This window comes from Ranitomeya imitator, chromosome 4 (assembly GCF_032444005.1).
Source record: "Ranitomeya imitator isolate aRanImi1 chromosome 4, aRanImi1.pri, whole genome shotgun sequence".
Classification (NCBI taxonomy): Eukaryota; Metazoa; Chordata; class Amphibia; order Anura; family Dendrobatidae; genus Ranitomeya; species Ranitomeya imitator.
In genome coordinates, this window is record NC_091285.1 from 520,024,369 (window position 1) to 520,041,810 (window position 17,442).

The window sequence follows — 17,442 nt, forward strand, 5'->3', positions numbered from 1 at the left end:
ACAAGCCCAGAGGCCAATATTAATCTCCCACTTTTTTTTTTTTGTTCCAGGGAAAATTTATAAACCCAATAAAAAAAATAATAAATAGGCTTTCTATGGCCCACTATCTGAGAGAGAGAGATGGCACGCTTAGGACTGGCACACAAGCCCAAAGGCCAATATTAATCTCCCACTGATTGATTTATTGATTTTTTCAGGTAGAATTTAGAACCCAAATAAAGCAAAAAAAAAAAATAGGCTTTCTATGGCCCACTGAGTGAGTGATGATGCACACAGGAGTCAGGAGTGGCACACAAGCCCTGAGGCCAATATTTTTCTCCCACTGATTGATGTAGTGATTTTTTCAGGTAGATTTTATAACCCAAATCAAGCAAAAAAAATAAATAGGCTTTCTATGGCCCACTGAGTGAGAGATGGCACACACAGGGATGGCACTCTAGCAGAAATGTCAATCTTAATCTCCCACAAAAAAAAAAAAAAAAAAAAACAGGGAGTGTCCAACAATTACTATCTCCCTGCAGTAATCTCAGCCAGGTATGGCAGGCAGCAATAAGGAGTGGACTGATGCACAAATTAAATAAAAAGTGTGGACAAACAAAAAAGATAGCTGTGCAGAAAGGAAGGAACAAGAGGATTTGTGCTTTGAAAAAAGCAGTTGGTTTGCACAGCGGCGTACACACAGCAATGCAGCTATCAGGGAGCCTTCTAGGGCAGCCCAATGAGCTACAGCGCTGAGGGGAAAAAAAAAAAAAATGTAGCTTCCACTGTCCCTGCACACCGAAGGTGGTGTTGGGCAGTGGAAATCGCTACAGCACAAGCGGTTTGGTGGTTAATGGACCCTGCCTAACGTTATCCCTGCTTCTGACGAAGCGGCAGCAACCTCTCCCTAAGCTCAGATCAGCAGCAGTAACATGGCGGTCGGCGGGAACGCCCCTTTATAGCCCCTGTGACGCCGCAGACAGCAAGCCAATCACTGCAATGCCCTTCTCTAAGATGGTGGGGACCAGGACCTATGTCATCACGCTGCCCACACTCTGCGTTTACCTTCATTGGCTGAGAAATGGCGCTTTTCGCGTCATTGAAACGCGACTTTGGCGCGAAAGTCGCGTACCGCATGGCCGACCCCGCACAGGGGTCGGATCGGGTTTCATGAAACCCGACTTTGCCAAAAGTCGGCGACTTTTGAAAATGAACGACCCGTTTCGCTCAACCCTACTTATTAATATTCCCTGCATGCCTTCTGTCTCTTTTAATTGTGTCCTTTGGAATTCTTGCTCTGTGTGTAATAAACTCTCCTTCATCCATGACTTCTTCCTTTCTAATTCTCTTAATCTCCTGGCTCTTACTGAAACCTGGATCCAGCAGTCAGACACCACCGCTGCTGCTCTTTCATATGGTGGACTACACTTTTTTTATACCCCAAGATCAGACAACAGAGCAGGTGGAGGCGTTGGTCTGCTCCTTTCACCCAAATGTACCTTCCAAGTTATCCCCCAAGTACCCTCACTTTTATTCCCTTCCTTTGAGGTCCATGCTGTCAGACTCTACATCCCCTTCTCCATGTGAGTGGCGGTGGTATATTGTCCTCCCGGCCCCTCTCATCAGTTCCTGGATCACTTTGCCACCTGGCTTCCACACTTTCTCTCCTGTGACACCCCCACCCTCATCATGGGTGATTTCAACATCCCCATTGCTTCTCTGTTGTGAATTCCGCTCTTGGGCTCCCTCCAGTGGTTGTAAGTGGCATTTTTGTGAGTTCTGCTCTTTGGCTCCCTCCTGTGGTTTTGAGTGGTATGGCTGCTTCTTGGATTTAGCTTCAGCAGCTGTTTTCACTGATCGTCTTTCTGGCTCGGCTATATTAGTCTGGCCTTATCCCTCATTCTATGCCAGTTGTCAATTGTTCCTGCCTGGAGTCATTGCTCTTAGGACTTTCCTGACACTCTGACCAGTTCATCAAAGCTAAGTCCTTGCTTGTCCTTTTGCGGTTCTCTTGTTGTGGACTTTGTTGTTCAGCACTTTCTTGTTTTTGTTCATTTGTCCAGCTTTTCAGTATGGATCTATTCAGCTAAGCTGGAAGCTCTGGGCAGCAGAGTTTGCCCTCCACACCTTTAGTCAGGTGTGGAGATTTTTGCATTTCTCTGCGGTGGACTTTTTCTAGTTTTTATTACTGAACGCACAGCGTTCTGTCCTGTACTATTTTCTATATAGCTAGAAGTGGCCTCCTGTTGTGAATTCTGTTGTCGAACTCCCTCCTGTGGTCGTGAATGGTACTTCGGCGAGTTCTGTCTATGGGCTCCCTCTGGTGGCTATGAGTGAAGCTGCTGCTTCTGAGGTTCCTTACACAGGTGACGTGGCTTATCCTTTGGTTGGCTGCTCTATTTAACTCCTCTCAGATCGTTACAAGAGGAGTTACAAGATTTCTGAAGTTCTTAATCCTGTGTCATTTCGTTTGGACCTTCCAGCTTCTTTTGCCATCCATAATGTGTTCCATAGGTCGTTGTTGCGGAGATACGTGGCGCCTATGGTTCCCTCCGTTGATCCTCCTGCCCCGGTGTTGGTCGAGGGGGAGTTGGAGTATGTGGTGGAGAAGATTTTGGATTCTCGTGTTTCGAGACGGAAACTCCAGTACCTGGTCAAGTGGAAGGGTTATGGTCAGGAAGATAATTCCTGGGTTTTTGCCTCTGATGTTCATGCTGCCGATCTAGTTCATGCCTTTCATTTGGCTCATCCTGATCGGCCTGGGGGTTCTGGTGAGGGTTCGGTGACCCCTCCTCAAGGGGGGGGGTACTGTTGTGAATTCTGTTGTCAAACTCCCTCCTGTGGTCGTGAATGGTACTTCGGCGAGTTCTGTCTATGGGCTCCCTCTGGTGGCTATGAGTGAAGCTGCTGCTTCTGAGGTTCCTTACACAGGTGACGTGGCTTATCCTTTGGTTGGCTGCTCTATTTAACTCCTCTCAGATCGTTACTCCATGCCAGCTGTCAATGTTTTTGCATTCGTTCAGTTCGCTCCTGGATCTCTCTGGTGACCTGCCTTCTCCTGCAGAAGCTAAGTTCCTTATAGTCTTATTTTGTTCTCTGTTTTCTTGTCCAGCTGGTTTTCATGATTTTGTCTTGCTAGCTGGAAGCTCTGGGATGCAGAGTGGCCCCTCCGCACCGTTAGTCGGTGCGGAGGTCTTTTTTGCACACTCTGCGTGGTCTTTTGTAGGTTTTTGTGCTGATCGCAAAGTTACCTTTCCTATCCTCTGTCTATTTAGTAAGTCTGGCCTCCCTTTGCTGAAACCTGTTTCATTTCTGCGTTTGTGACTTTCATCTTTACTCACAGTCAATATATGTGGGGGGCTTCCTTTACCTTTGGGGAATTTCTCTGAGGCTTTATTTTCTATCTCTAGGGCTAGATAGTTCTTAGGCTGTGACGAGGCGCCTAGGTCTGGTCAGGAGCGCTCCACGGCTATTTCTAGTGTGTGTGATAGGATTAGGGCTTGCGGTCAGCAGAGCTCCCACATCCCAGAGCTCGTCCTGTATGAGGTTTAATTATCAGGTCATTCCGGGTGCTCCTAACCACCAGGTCATAACAGCCTCCTGTGCTAAATCTTGTTTCATACTACGTATGTCATTTCCTTCTCCTCTCACAGTCATTATTTGTGGGGGGCTAATCTATCCTTTGGGGATTTTCTCTGAGGCAAGATAGTTTTCATGCTTCTATCTTTAGGGGTAGTTAGCTCTTAGGCTGTGACGAGATGCCTAGGCCGAGTTAGGAGCATTCCACGGCTACTTCTAGTGTTGTGTTGAGCTTAGGGACTGCGGTAAGTATAGTTGCCACCTGCTCAGAGCTAGACGCATGTCGCTCCCTAATCACCAGATCATAACAGTACAACTGGCCATAAATGAGCTGAGTGCCTCTCAAAAGAAGGAAGAGAAAAAGAGTTCTGAGCCATTTTTTTTTCTTTAGTCTGTTGTGTCTTTTTCCTTCCTCTTGATCTCTGGGTGATTCGGGATTTGGATGCAGGCATGGATGTTCAGGGTTTGTTTTCTCGTGTGGATCAGCTTGCTGCGCAAGAGTACAGAGTATTCAAGATTATGTGGTTCAGACTCCGGCCTTAGAGCCTAGAATTCCTACTCCGGATTTGTTTTACGGGGATAGATCTAAGTTTTTGAACTTTAAAAATAACTGCAAATTGTTTTTTGCTCTGAAACCCCGTTCCTCTGGTGACCCCGTTCAGCAAGTAAAGATAGTTATTTCTCTACTGCGTGGCGACCCTCAGGACTGGGCATTCTCACTTGAGTCAGGGGATCCGGCATTGCTTAATGTAGATGCATTTTTTCAATCGCTCGGATTATTGTATGACGAACCTAACTCTGTAGAGCATGCTGAGAAAACACTGTTGGCCCTGTGTCAGGGTCAGGAAGCGGCAGAATTATACTGCCAGAATTTTAGAAAATGGTCTGTGCTCACTAAATGGAATGAGGACGCTCTGGCAGCAATTTTCAGAAAGGGTCTTTCTGAAGCCCTTAAAGATGTTATGGTGGGGTTTCCCACGCCTGTTGGTTTGAGCGAATCTATGTCTCTGGCCATTCAGATTGATCGGCGCCTGCGCGAACGCAAAGTGGTGCACCATATGGCAGTGTCCTCTAAGCAAAGTCCTGAGCCCATGCAATGTGATAGGATTTTGACTAGAGTGGAACAGAGGGGATACAGACGTCAGAATGGGCTGTGTTTTTACCGTGGTGATTCTGTTCATACTATTTCTGATTGCCCTAAGCGTATTAAGAGGGTCGCTAGATCTGTTACCATTGGTACTGTGCAGCCTAAGTTTCTCCTGTCTGTGACCCTGATTTACTCATTGTCATCTTTTTCTGTCATGGCATTTGTGGATTTAGGTGCTGCTCTGAACTTAATGGACTTAGAATTCGCTAGGCGCTGTGGTTTTTCTTTGCAGCCTTTGCAGAGTCCCATACCCTTGAGGGGTATTGATGCTACACCATTGGCCAAGAATAAACCTCAGTACTGGACGCAGATGACTATGTACACGGCTCCTGCACATCAGGAAGATTGCCGTTTTCTGGTGTTGCATAATTTACATGATGTTGTTGTACTGGGTTTTCCATGGTTACAAGTACACAATCCAGTGCTGGATTGGAAATCAATGTCTGTGACTAGTTGGGGTTGTCGAGGGGTACATGGTGACGTTCCTTTGATGTCGGTTTCCTCTTCCCCCTCTTCTGACGTTCCTGAATTTTTGTTAGATTTCCAGGATGTATTCGATGAGCCCAAGTCCAGTTCCCTTCCACCACACAGGGACTGTGATTGTGCTATTAACTTGATTCCTGGCTGTAAGTTCCTTAAGGGCTGACTTTTCAACCTGTCTGTGCCAGAGCATGCCGCCATGCGGAGCTATGTTAAGGAGTCTTTAGAGAAGGGGCATATTCGGCCGTCTTCGTCACCATTGGGAGCGGGATTCTTTTTTGTTGCCAAGAAGGATGGCTCCTTAAGACCCTGTATTGATTATCGCCTTCTTAATAAGATCACGATCAACTTCCAATATCCTTTACCTTTGCTCTCTGATTTGTTTGCTAGAATTAAGGGGGCTAGTTGGTTTACCAAGATTGACCTTCGAGGGGCATATAATCTTGTTCGTATTAAACAGGGTGACGGATGGAAGACTCCATTTAATACGCCCGAAGGCCATTTTGAATACCTTGTGATGCCATTTGGGCTCTCTAATGCTCCATCTGTGCTCCAGTCTTTCATGCATGATATTTTCCGCAATTATCTTGACAAATTCCTGATTGTGTATTTGGATGATATTTTGATTTTTTCCGATGATTGGGAGTCTCATGTGAAGCAGGTCAGGATGGTATTCCAGATCCTTCGTGATAATGCTCTATTTGTGAAGGGTAGGGTTGAGCGAAACGGATCGTTCATTTTTAAAAGTCGCCGACTTTTGGCAAAGTCGGGTTTCATGAAACCCGACCTGACCCCTGTGTTGGGTCAGCCATGCGGTACGCGACTTTCGCGCCGAAGTCGCGTTTCAGTGACGCTAAAAGCGCCATTTCTCAGCCAATGAAGGTGAACGCAGAGTGTGGGCAGCGTGATGACATAGGTCCTGGTCCCCACCATCTTAGAGAAGGGCATTGCAGTGATTGGCTTGCTGTCTGCGGCGTCACAGGGGCTATAAAGAGGCGTTCCCGCCGACCGCCATCTTACTGCTGCTGATCTGAGCCTAGGGAGAGGTTGCTGCCGCTTCGTCAGAAGCAGGGATAGTGTTAGGCAGGGTCCATTAACCACCAAACCGCTTGTGCTGTAGCGATTTCCACTGTCCAACACCACCTTTTGTTTGCAGGTACAGTGGAAGCTACATTATTTTTTTCTCAACGCTGTAGCTCATTGGGCTGCCCTAGAAGGCTCCCTGATAGCTGCATTGCTGTGTGTACGCCGCTGTGCAAACCAACTGCTTTTTTCAAAGCACAAATCCTGTTGTTCCTTCCTTTCTGCACAGCTATCTTGTTTGTTTGTCCACACTTTTTATTTAATTTGTGCAGCAGTCCACTCCTTATTGCTGCATGCCATACCTGGCTGAGATTACTGCAGGGAGATAGTAATTGTAGGACAGTCCCTGTTTTTTTATTTTTATTTTTTTTTTTTCTCCCTAAAAAAATAAATTGTGGGAGATTAAGATTGGCATTTCTGCTAGAGTGCCATCCCTGTGTGTGCCATCTCTCTCACATAGTGGGCCATAGAAAGCCTTTTTATTTTTCTGGTTTTTTTTTGTGGGGTTTATAAATTCTGCCTGAAAAAAAAAACAGTGGGAGATTAATATTGGCCTTTGGGCTTGTGTGCCAGTCCTGAGTGTGCCATCTCTCTCTCAAATAGTGGGCCATAGAAAGCCTATTAATTTTTTTTTTATTTGGTTTCTAAATTCTCCCTGAAAAAATCATTTTTTTAATTTGGTTTCTAAATTCTCCCTGAAAAAACAAAAAAAAATCAGTGGGAGATTAATATTGCCCTTTCTGCTTGTGTGCCAGTCTTGACTCCTGGGTGTGCCATCTCTCTCTCTCAAATAGTGGGCCATAGAAAGCCTATTTTTTTTTTATTTGGTTTCTAAATTCTCCCTGAAAAAATCATTTTTTTTATTTGGTTTCTAAATTCTCCCTGAAAAAATCATTTTTTTTAATTTGGTTTCTAAAGTCTCCCTGAAAAAATAAAAAAAAATCAGTGGGAGATTAATATTGCCCTTTCTGCTTGTTTGCCAGTTTTGACTCCTGGGTGTGCCATCTCTCTCTCTCAAATAGTGGGCCATAGAAAGCCTATTTTTTTTTTTTGGTTTCTAAATTCTCCCTGAAAAAATCATTTTTTTTAATTTGGTTTCTAAATTCTCCCTGAAAAAATCATTTTTTTTATTTGGTTTCTAAATTCTCCCTGAAAAAATTAAAAAAAAATCAGTTGGAGATTAATATTGGCCTTTCTGCTTGTGTGCCACTCCTGACTCCTGGGTGTGCCATCTCTCTCTCTCAAATAGTGGGCCATAGAAAGCCTATTTTTTTTTTTTTTTGGTTTCTAAATTCTCCCTGAAAAAATAAAAAAAAATCAGTGGGAGAGTAATATTGGCCTTTCTGCTTGTGTGCCAGTCTTGACTCCTGGGTGTGCCATCTCTCTCTCTCAAATAGTGGGCCATAGAAAGCCTATTTTTTTTTTTATTTGGTTTCTAAATTCTCCCTGAAAAGATAAAAAAAAATCAGTGGGAGATTAATATTGCCCTTTCTGCTTGTGTGCCACTCCTGACTCCTGGGTGTGCCATCTCTCTCTCTCAAATAGTGGGCCATAAAAAGCCCATTTTTTTTTATTATTGGGTTTCTAAATTCTCCCTGAAAAAATAAAAAAAAATCAGTGGGAGATTAATATTGCCATTTCTGCTTGTGTGCCAGTCTTGACTCCTGGGTGTGCCATCTCTCTCTCTCAAATAGTGGGCCATAGAAAGCCTATTTTTTTTTTTTTGGTTTCTAAATTCTCCCTAAAAAAATCAAAAAATCAGTGGGAGATTAATATTGCCCTTTCTGCTTGTGTGCCACTCCTGACTCCTGGGTGTGCCATCTCTCTCTCAAATAGTGGGCCATAGAAAGCCTATTTTTTTTTTTAATTTGGTTTCTAAATTCTCCCTGAAAAAATCATTTTTTTTGTTTGGTTTCTAAATTCTCCCTGAAAAAATAAAAAAAAATAAGTGGGAGATTAACCCCTTCATGACCGGGGGATTTTTCGTTTTTCCCTGTTCGTTTTTCGCTCCCCTCTTTCCCAGAGCCATAACTTTTTTATTTTTCCGTCAATTTGGCCATGTGAGGGCTTATTTTTTGCGGGACGAGTTGTACTTTTGAACGACATCATTGGTTTTAGCATGTCGTGTACTAAATTCCAAGTGCGGTGAAATTGCAAAAAAAGTGCAATCCCACATTGGTTTTTTGTTTGGCTTTTTTGCTAGGTTCACTAAATGCTAAAAATGACCTGCCATTATGATTCTCCAGGTCATTACGAGTTCATAGACACCAAACATGACTAGGTTATTTTTTATCTAAGTGGTGAAAAAAAATTCCAAACTTTGCTAAAAAAAAAAAAAAAAAATTGCGCCATTTTCCGATACTCGTAGCGTCTCCATTTTTCATAATCTGGGGTCGGTTGAGGGCTTATTTTTTGCGTGCCGAGATGATGTTTTTAATGATAGCATTTCGGTGCAGATACGTTCTTTTGATCGCCCGTTATTGCATTTTAATGCAATGTCGCGGCGACCAAAAAAACGTAATTCTGGCATTTCGAGTTTTTTTCCCGCTACGCTGTTTAGCGATCAGGTTAATACTTTTTTTTATTTGATAGATCGGGCGATTCTGAGCGCGGCAATACCAAATATGCGTAGATTTGATATTTTTTTTATTGATTTATTTTGATTGGGGCGAAAGGGGGGTGATTTAAACTTTTATGTTTTTTTTATTTTTTTCACATTTTTTTAAACTTTTTTTTTTAACTTTTGCCATGCTTCAATAGCCTCCATGAGCAGAAATGGAGGTGTGCTGTGAGCGCCGACCACAGGGTGGCGCTCACAGCGACGGGCAATCAGTAACTATAGAGGTCTCAAGGACCTCTATTGTAACAATATACAAGCATCGCCGACCCCCGATCATGTGACGGGGGTCGGCGATGACGTCATTTCCGGCCGCCCGGCCGGAAGCGGTAGTTAAATGCCGCTGTCTGCGTTTGACAGCGGCATTTAACTAGTTAATAGGTGCGGGCAGAGCGCGATTCTGCCCGCGCCTATTACGGGCACATGTCAGCTGTTCAAAACAGCTGACATGTCCCGGCTTTGGTGCGGGCTCACCGCGGAGCCCTGCATCAAAGCAGGGGAGCCGGCATTGGACGGTATAGTACGTCCGATGCCGGTATGGGGTTAATATTGCCCTTTCTGCTTGTGTGCCAGTCTTGACTCCTGGGTGTGCCATCTCTCTCTCTCTCAAATAGTGGGCCATAGAAAGCCTATTTTTTTTTATTTGGTTTCTAAATTCTCCCTGAAAAAATAAAAAAAAAATCAGTTGGAGATTAATATTGGCCTTTCTGCTTGTGTGCCACTCCTGACTCCTGGGTGTGCCATCTCTCTCTCTCAAATAGTGGGCCATAGAAAGCCTATTTTTTTTTTTTTTTGGTTTCTAAATTCTCCCTGAAAAAATAAAAAAAAATCAGTGGGAGATTAATATTGGCCTTTCTGCTTGTGTGCCAGTCTTGACTCCTGGGTGTGCCATCTCACTCTCTCAAATAGTGGGCCATAGAAAGTCTATTTTTTTTTTTATTTGGTTTCTAAATTCTCCCTGAAAAAATAAAAAAAAATCAGTGGGAGATTAATATTGCCCTTTCTGCTTGTGTGCCAGTCTTGACTCCTGGGTGTGCCATCTCTCTCTCTCTCAAATAGTGGGCCATAGAAAGCCTATTTTTTTTTATTGGGTTTCTAAATTCTCCCTGAAAAAATAAAAAAAAATCAGTGGGAGATTAATATTGCCCTTTCTGCTTCTGTGCCACTCCTGACTCCTGGGTGTGCCATCTCTCTCTCAAATAGTGGGCCATAGAAAGCCTATTTTTTTTTTTTTGGTTTCTAAATTCTCCCTGAAAAAATAAAAAAAAATCAGTGGGAGATTAATATTGCCCTTTCTGCTTGTGTGCCACTCCTGACTCCTGGGTGTGCCATCTCTCTCTCTCAAATAGTGGGCCATAGAAAGCCTATTTTTTTTTTATTTGGTTTCTAAATTCTCCCTGAAAAAATCATTTTTTTAATTTGGTTTCTAAATTCTCCCTGAAAAAAAAAAAAAAAAAAGTGGGAGATCAATATTGACATTTGTGCTTGAGTGACAGTCCTGCGTGTGTGGCATCTCTCTCATTTGGTGCCACCGAAAACAGAGTGTGTAACATTGTGCCTGATTTTCCTTGCGGTCTCACCCACCTGTAAAGGGATATCTCAATCATACTGAAGTTATAGCTCACCGTGTAAGTTGTTTTACAGCAACAAATACCGTTACTTTGGTTAAGTTTTTAAAACAATGAGGAAGTCTGGTGAAAGAGGTCGTGGCCGTGGGCGTTCATTGTCAGCTGGTAATGATGGTAGTGGTAGTGGAGCATCAGGTGGTCATGGGAAAAAAAATATTGCACCTAAGTCTGGAGCTGTGGAGCCAGGTTCGTCGTCTGGCTACAGAAGGCCTCGAACGCTCCCTTTTCTGGGAGTAGGAAAACCGCTTTTAAAGCCGGAACAGCAAGAGCAAGTTTTGGCTTACCTTGCAGACTCAGCCTCTAGCTCTTTTGCCTCCTCTTTTGAAACTGGTAAATGTAAAAGCAGCGCGTCGTTAGTGGATGTTCACGGTCAGGGACAAGTCGCTTCCTTGTCCTCTTCAGCAAAAACAACAACAGAGAAGGATGCAGCAGGCGATACAACGGGTTACTCCATGGAGCTCTTTACACATACCATCCCTGGCTTAGAAAGTGAAGCAGTTAACAGGCCATGCCCATTACAAGTTGAATCTGACATGGAGTGCACTGATGCACAGCCACAGCCAGACTACTATGCTGGTCCTTTGACTCAGACCACAACATTGCCCTCACAGGGTACTGATCCAGAATCAGACCCTGATGAGACTATGTTGCCCCATCACGAACGCTCTACCACCAACTTACACGGTGACACAGACGAAGTTGCGCACGAGCTAGAAGAGGAGGTTATAGATGACCCAGTTGTTCACCTCGATCGGCAGCCATTGGGGGAGCAGGGTGCAGGTGGCAGTAGTTCTGAAGCGGAGGAGGAGGGGCCGCAGCAGGCATCAACATCGCAACAGGTTCCATCTGCCGGGCCCGTAGATGGGACAAAACGCGCGGCAAAGCCAAAAACTGTTGGAGGACAGCATGGCCATCCGGTTAAAGCTCAGTCTGCAATGCCTGAAAGGGATCCGAGGCTCGAAAGAGTGCAGTCTGGCATTTTTTTAAACAACATCCAATTGATCAGCGCAAAGTCATCTGTCAAAAATGTTCAACTACCTTAAGCAGAGGTCAGAATCTGAAAAGTCTCAATACAAGTTGCATGCATAGACATTTAACCACCATGCATTCGCAAGCCTGGACTATCTACCAAACATCCCTTAAGAACTAAGAGTCAAATACACTGCCGAGACTAATATAACCAATTAGAATAATATTTATTGAAAATTATACAAAATATGTTAAAATTTGTACCACATATGTAATAACAAGTGATAAATCCGTAAGTACATAAATACAACAGATCCCAGATCGGACCACCATCAAATATACAACATACAACCAATGTGCTTTGCTAATAAATGTAGCCCTGCTGACAAACCATGGCATTTAGATTGCCCATTGTAGTTCATATGTAAAGTACCAGTGGTATGTAACAGCTGTCACACCGCCAAGCCGGTCAGACATAAATCAATAGTGATGCACAATGGAGTAAGGTCCAATGGTTTTATTTACCCATAGTTGGCGTGGCAAGTCCCGTCCTGGTCTGCTGTAGGTTACCCCAACGCGCGTTTCGCGTCTGGTGATTACCGCTTCCTCAGGGGGCGTAGCCTAATTCGGATCTCCATCCGGTTTATATACAGGTCGTCGCCAATCAGGCGACGATAGTGCCGATTCTAGTGCGCATGCGTGAACCGCATCCCTGCGTTCCAGCCCTCATGCTCCGTCGGCTCTCCACTATCACGTGAGCGGGCTAGCGCTACGCCCACATCACGTGACAAGCAGTCGCCTTTGAACACGGGGCTGAAAATCAGGTGCGTATAAAGTGACTAGTGCCAATAAAAAGTGACAAGTGCTATCGTTCTCAGTGGTCGGTCAAATAAGATAGCCAGCTACCACAATATAATAGGTCAAATTCTCTACTGGGGGTACAATCCGCCTAACTCCATGGGCAGAAGTCCCCTCCAAAATAGAAAAATGATACGGTTCACGTGCCATAAGGCACAGTGAATTAAATAGTGCCAGAACAGCCTATGTAAAACAAAAAGTGAGAGTGACATAAAGTGAGCCATTACATAATGTGGAATTACATAACCTATATTAAAATCATCAATCCCACTGTCTATTCCGAGATACAGGGGCAACCCATGAAAAGGAACAAGATAAATGTTTGTATATCAGTAAATCACTCATATCTACTTATAACCATACCAACTGATTAGCTTATGTATCAGAACACACCAACAAGATCACTGTGTATGCTCTGTGACACGTAACAAATATATCATTTCATGACACTTTGTAATCCTCAGTGTGTTCTATTTAAGAAGTTCATGTGATTTCTTCAGGCATGGATAACTTCCTGTGCCACATCCATGTAGACGTCCCCAATCACGGAAGGCAGTCGGAAAGAATCAGACTCACAATATTCTAAAATAAAACAATGACAGAGAAACAAATTAAAATCGATGGCTAATGGCAAAGGACAGAAAAGCATACCCGACATAATCTATAGGAAGGATGAAAAACCCTGGGTTTCATTAAGACCCATGGGAGCCATGGTGCCCAATAGGGTCATCCAACGGCACTCTCGCTGTGCCAGTATACGCTTAACATCACCTCCTCTTATGCCACAGACGACGTGATCTATACCTCGTGCTTGAAATGTTTTGGGACAACACCCATGAAATTGTCTAAAATGACGTGGTATTGTCTTTAACAGCGACACATCCGTCACTGTTTTTGCGGCCATAATGTCGCGTACGTGCTCACGTATGCGAGTTCCTAAACGTCGAGATGTTAAACCCACATAAACTTTTGGACACCCGCACACCGCATAATAGACTACTTGAGTTGTATTACAGTTGATATTATGGTTAATAGTATAAGTTCTATCACCGTCCACTGAATCAAAAGTAGTGGTCCGGCAGATATTTGGGCACGTAATGCAGTTTCCACATGGGAAACACCCTTTGGGTGGTCCCCCCGAGCCAAAGTCATACACAGTTGTTTTTTTAGGGGCATAGTGGCTGGAGACCAGCAGATCTCTCAAATTTTTACTTTTTCTGGCAGTCATTGCAGGGTAATCAGTAAGGCATTTAGAGAGCGTTGGATCACTCCTAAGGATGTCCCAATGTTTTTGGAGACAGCCCCTCATTGTAGACCATTCACTGTTGTAAGTTGTAATATACCGTACAACATCATGTTGTTCATTCCTTTTTTGTTTTCTTCCTCCTGAGCATAATAATTCATCCCGTGGTGAATGTCTAGCTCTCAAATATCCCTTTCTAATACTTCTATTACTGTACCCCCTTGCTTGAAATCTACTTCTGAGATCAGCTGCCTGTGCTTCAAATTTAGCAGTAGAAGAGCATATCCGCTTCATTCTTAGGTGCTGACCAACCGGGATGGCCCTAATGGTGCTATATGGGTGGCCCGAGTCCGCATGTAGCAGTGAATTGACAGAGGTGGACTTTCTGAAAACATCTGTCTGTAAATACAGATTTTCATCAACCTCGATTTTAATGTCCAGAAAGTCCACCTCGGTCCTGCTTGTCTGATACGTCAGCTTGATGTTATATGCATTATTGTTTAATTCTTGCATAAATTCATGCAACGCGTCATCAGGCCCCTGCCATATGATGAGCAGGTCATCAATGTAACGCAGCCAGCACTGCACATGGTCCACGGCCTGCGGCCCCCCTCCGCCAAAAATCTCCCTCTCCCAGTATCCCAGGAAAAGGTTGGCGAAGGAAGGCGCACAGGCCGCGCCCATGGCAGTGCCACGCTGCTGCAAATAAAAAACATCCCTAAAGACAAAGAAGTTCTTTGTCAAAATGAAAGTCAACAAATCCATGACCAGCTCACACATGGCACCATCCCAATTGCTTGCACCCAAGAAGAAGCGAACAGCCTCCAGCCCCTGCCTATGGCCAATACAAGTATACAGTGACTGCACGTCTGCAGTCACCAGACACATGTTGTCCTCAAGCTGTATCCCATCGATCCGGCGGAGCACGTCCGACGTGTCCCTGACATAGGAGGGGAGCGACTCCACAAGTGGTTTAAGATAATAATCAATAAATTTGCAAACAGGGTCACTCAAACCCCCTATGCCAGAGACTATCGGACGACCCGGCGGATCGATGGGATTTTTATGTATTTTAGGAATGAAGTAGAGAGTGGGAACTCTGGGGAATTTTGTAAGTAGGCCATCCAGCACCTTCTTCGGGATGACGCCTCTATCATGGGCATCCGTTAATATCCCTTCAAGTTCATGGAAGAATGTGTTGGTTGGATTAGAATCCAATTTTTTATACGTTTCTTTATCCCTGAGGTGTTTGAATGCCTCTTTCTCATAAAGTGAGTTGGGCCACAGGACCACATTTCCCCCCTTGTCTGCTGGTTTGATCACTAGGTCATCATATTTGCGTAACTGTTCTAACGCTGTTCTTTGTCTAGATGTTAAATTGTCATTGTTACGTCTTGTGGATATACCTTGAAATTCTTTGATAACCATTTTAGTGAATATATCCACTGCAGGACACAGAGACAAGGGGGGAAAGTTGGTGGACCTGGGCCCACAATCTCGTGGAAACGTACTCACCGTTGATGTTTGTTCATTAAGTAGATCCTCCAGTGCCATCAATGCCTCCCTCTCCGCGTCATCAGTTGTTTGAATACAGCCGTCCTTTTCAAAGATTTTTTTGAAAATTAATTTCCTTGAGAAGAGGAACAGATCTTTGACGGCTGTAAAAAGATCGAATTTATTAGTCGGAGAAAAAATCAGACCCTTTTGTAACACCTCTAGTTGGTCATTCGTAAGTGTGTGCGTTGAAAGATTTATTACCTCCAATCCCTTTTTATTTTTCTTAGTTGATTGGCTGGTTTGGAGATTTTTACGTCTGACCACACTCCTATCTCGATTTAAGCCAGAATTACGCAAATCATAATATCTGGGCTGTGTTGGGTTTGACTCTTCACTTGATGCGACTGACACAGTGGAGGCAGATCTGGCACGGGAGGATCCTCTCATCCGGGTACCTCTTCTATTCCATCTATACACCGTGTTTGATTGCTGATCATTCATATCACGTTGGAATTTTTTAGATTTGTTTTCACATATACCTTTCTCCCACTTACAGAACTCACTATCTAGTTCAGCATTAAATAGGGCTAAGGCTTCAGCAGATAGGTCTTGTTTAAGTTTTATTTGTAATTCCTCAATTTTTTGATCAAGGGTCTCCAGATTGTTCTGAATACCTTTCTCCCACTTACAGAACTCACTATCTAGTTCAGCATTAAATAGGGCTAAGGCTTCAGCAGATAGGTCTTGTTTAAGTTTTATTTGTAATTCCTCAATTTTTTGATCAAGGGTCTCCAGATTGTTCTGATTGTTTTGCGCTAAAAGCTCCATAAACCCCCTCGAACACGTCGTAGCTAGTTCTTCCCATTTCAGCCGAAATGTAGTGTCCTCAACCTCAAATGATGGAAAGACCTGAACACGGAGTCCCCGTGGTATCAACCCCCTCTCCAAATATTTGTTCAAAAAAGCACGGTTCCACCACATCCTAAGGCGTTTATTGAGATGATCTTTTAATTGTCTGAAAATCTCTTGCTTGTCCCTGCCATTACCCATCGATGGTGTACCAGGATCATCACAGAATACATCATTAAGTTGTGTCAGCCACGTCTGTTCACGGGCTTTATAGTCCATAGTGGAACTGACTTTAGAAGCTGTAAAACATACAGAAAATAAGCATATATATAAACAGAACATCAGTAAAAGTTATCTATCCAAATAAATAATGGCGACTCAAATCATAATCAAATATCCAAGGAGAACCAAGAGTCAAATACACTGCCGAGACTAATATAACCAATTAGAATAATATTTATTGAAAATTATACAAAATATGTTAAAATTTGTACCACATATGTAATAACAAGTGATAAATCCGTAAGTACATAAATACAACAGATCCCAGATCGGACCACCATCAAACCATACAACCAATGTGCTTTGCTAATAAATGTAGCCCTGCTGACAAACCATGGCATTTAGATTGCCCATTGTAGTTCATATGTAAAGTACCAGTGGTATGTAACAGCTGTCACACCGCCAAGCCGGTCAGACATAAATCAATAGTGATGCACAATGGAGTAAGGTCCAATGGTTTTATTTACCCATAGTTGGCGTGGCAAGTCCCGTCCTGGTCTGCTGTAGGTTACCCCAACGCGCGTTTCGCGTCTGGTGATTACCGCTTCCTCAGGGGGCGTAGCCTAATTCGGATCTCCATCCGGTTTATATACAGGTCGTCGCCAATCAGGCGACGATAGTGCCGATTCTAGTGCGCATGCGTGAACCGCATCACTGCGTTCCAGCCCTCATGCTCCGTCGGCTCTCCACTATCACGTGAGCGGGCTAGCGCTACGCCCACATCACGTGACAAGCAGTCGCCTTTGAACACGGGGCTGAAAATCAGGTGCGTATAAAGTGACTAGTGCCAATAAAAAGTGACAAGTGCTATCGTTCTCAGTGGTCGGTCAAATAAGATAGCCAGCTACCACAATATAATAGGTCAAATTCTCTACTGGGGGTACAATCCGCCTAACTCCATGGGCAGAAGTCCCCTCCAAAATAGAAAAATGATACGGTTCACGTGCCATAAGGCACAGTGAATTAAATAGTGCCAGAACAGCCTATGTAAAACAAAAAGTGAGAGTGACATAAAGTGAGCCATTACATAATGTGGAATTACATAACCTATATTAAAATCATCAATCCCACTGTCTATTCCGAGATACAGGGGCAACCCATGAAAAGGAACAAGATAAATGTTTGTATATCAGTAAATCACTCATATCTACTTATAACCATACCAACTGATTAGCTTATGTATCAGAACACACCAACAAGATCACTGTGTATGCTCTGTGACACGTAACAA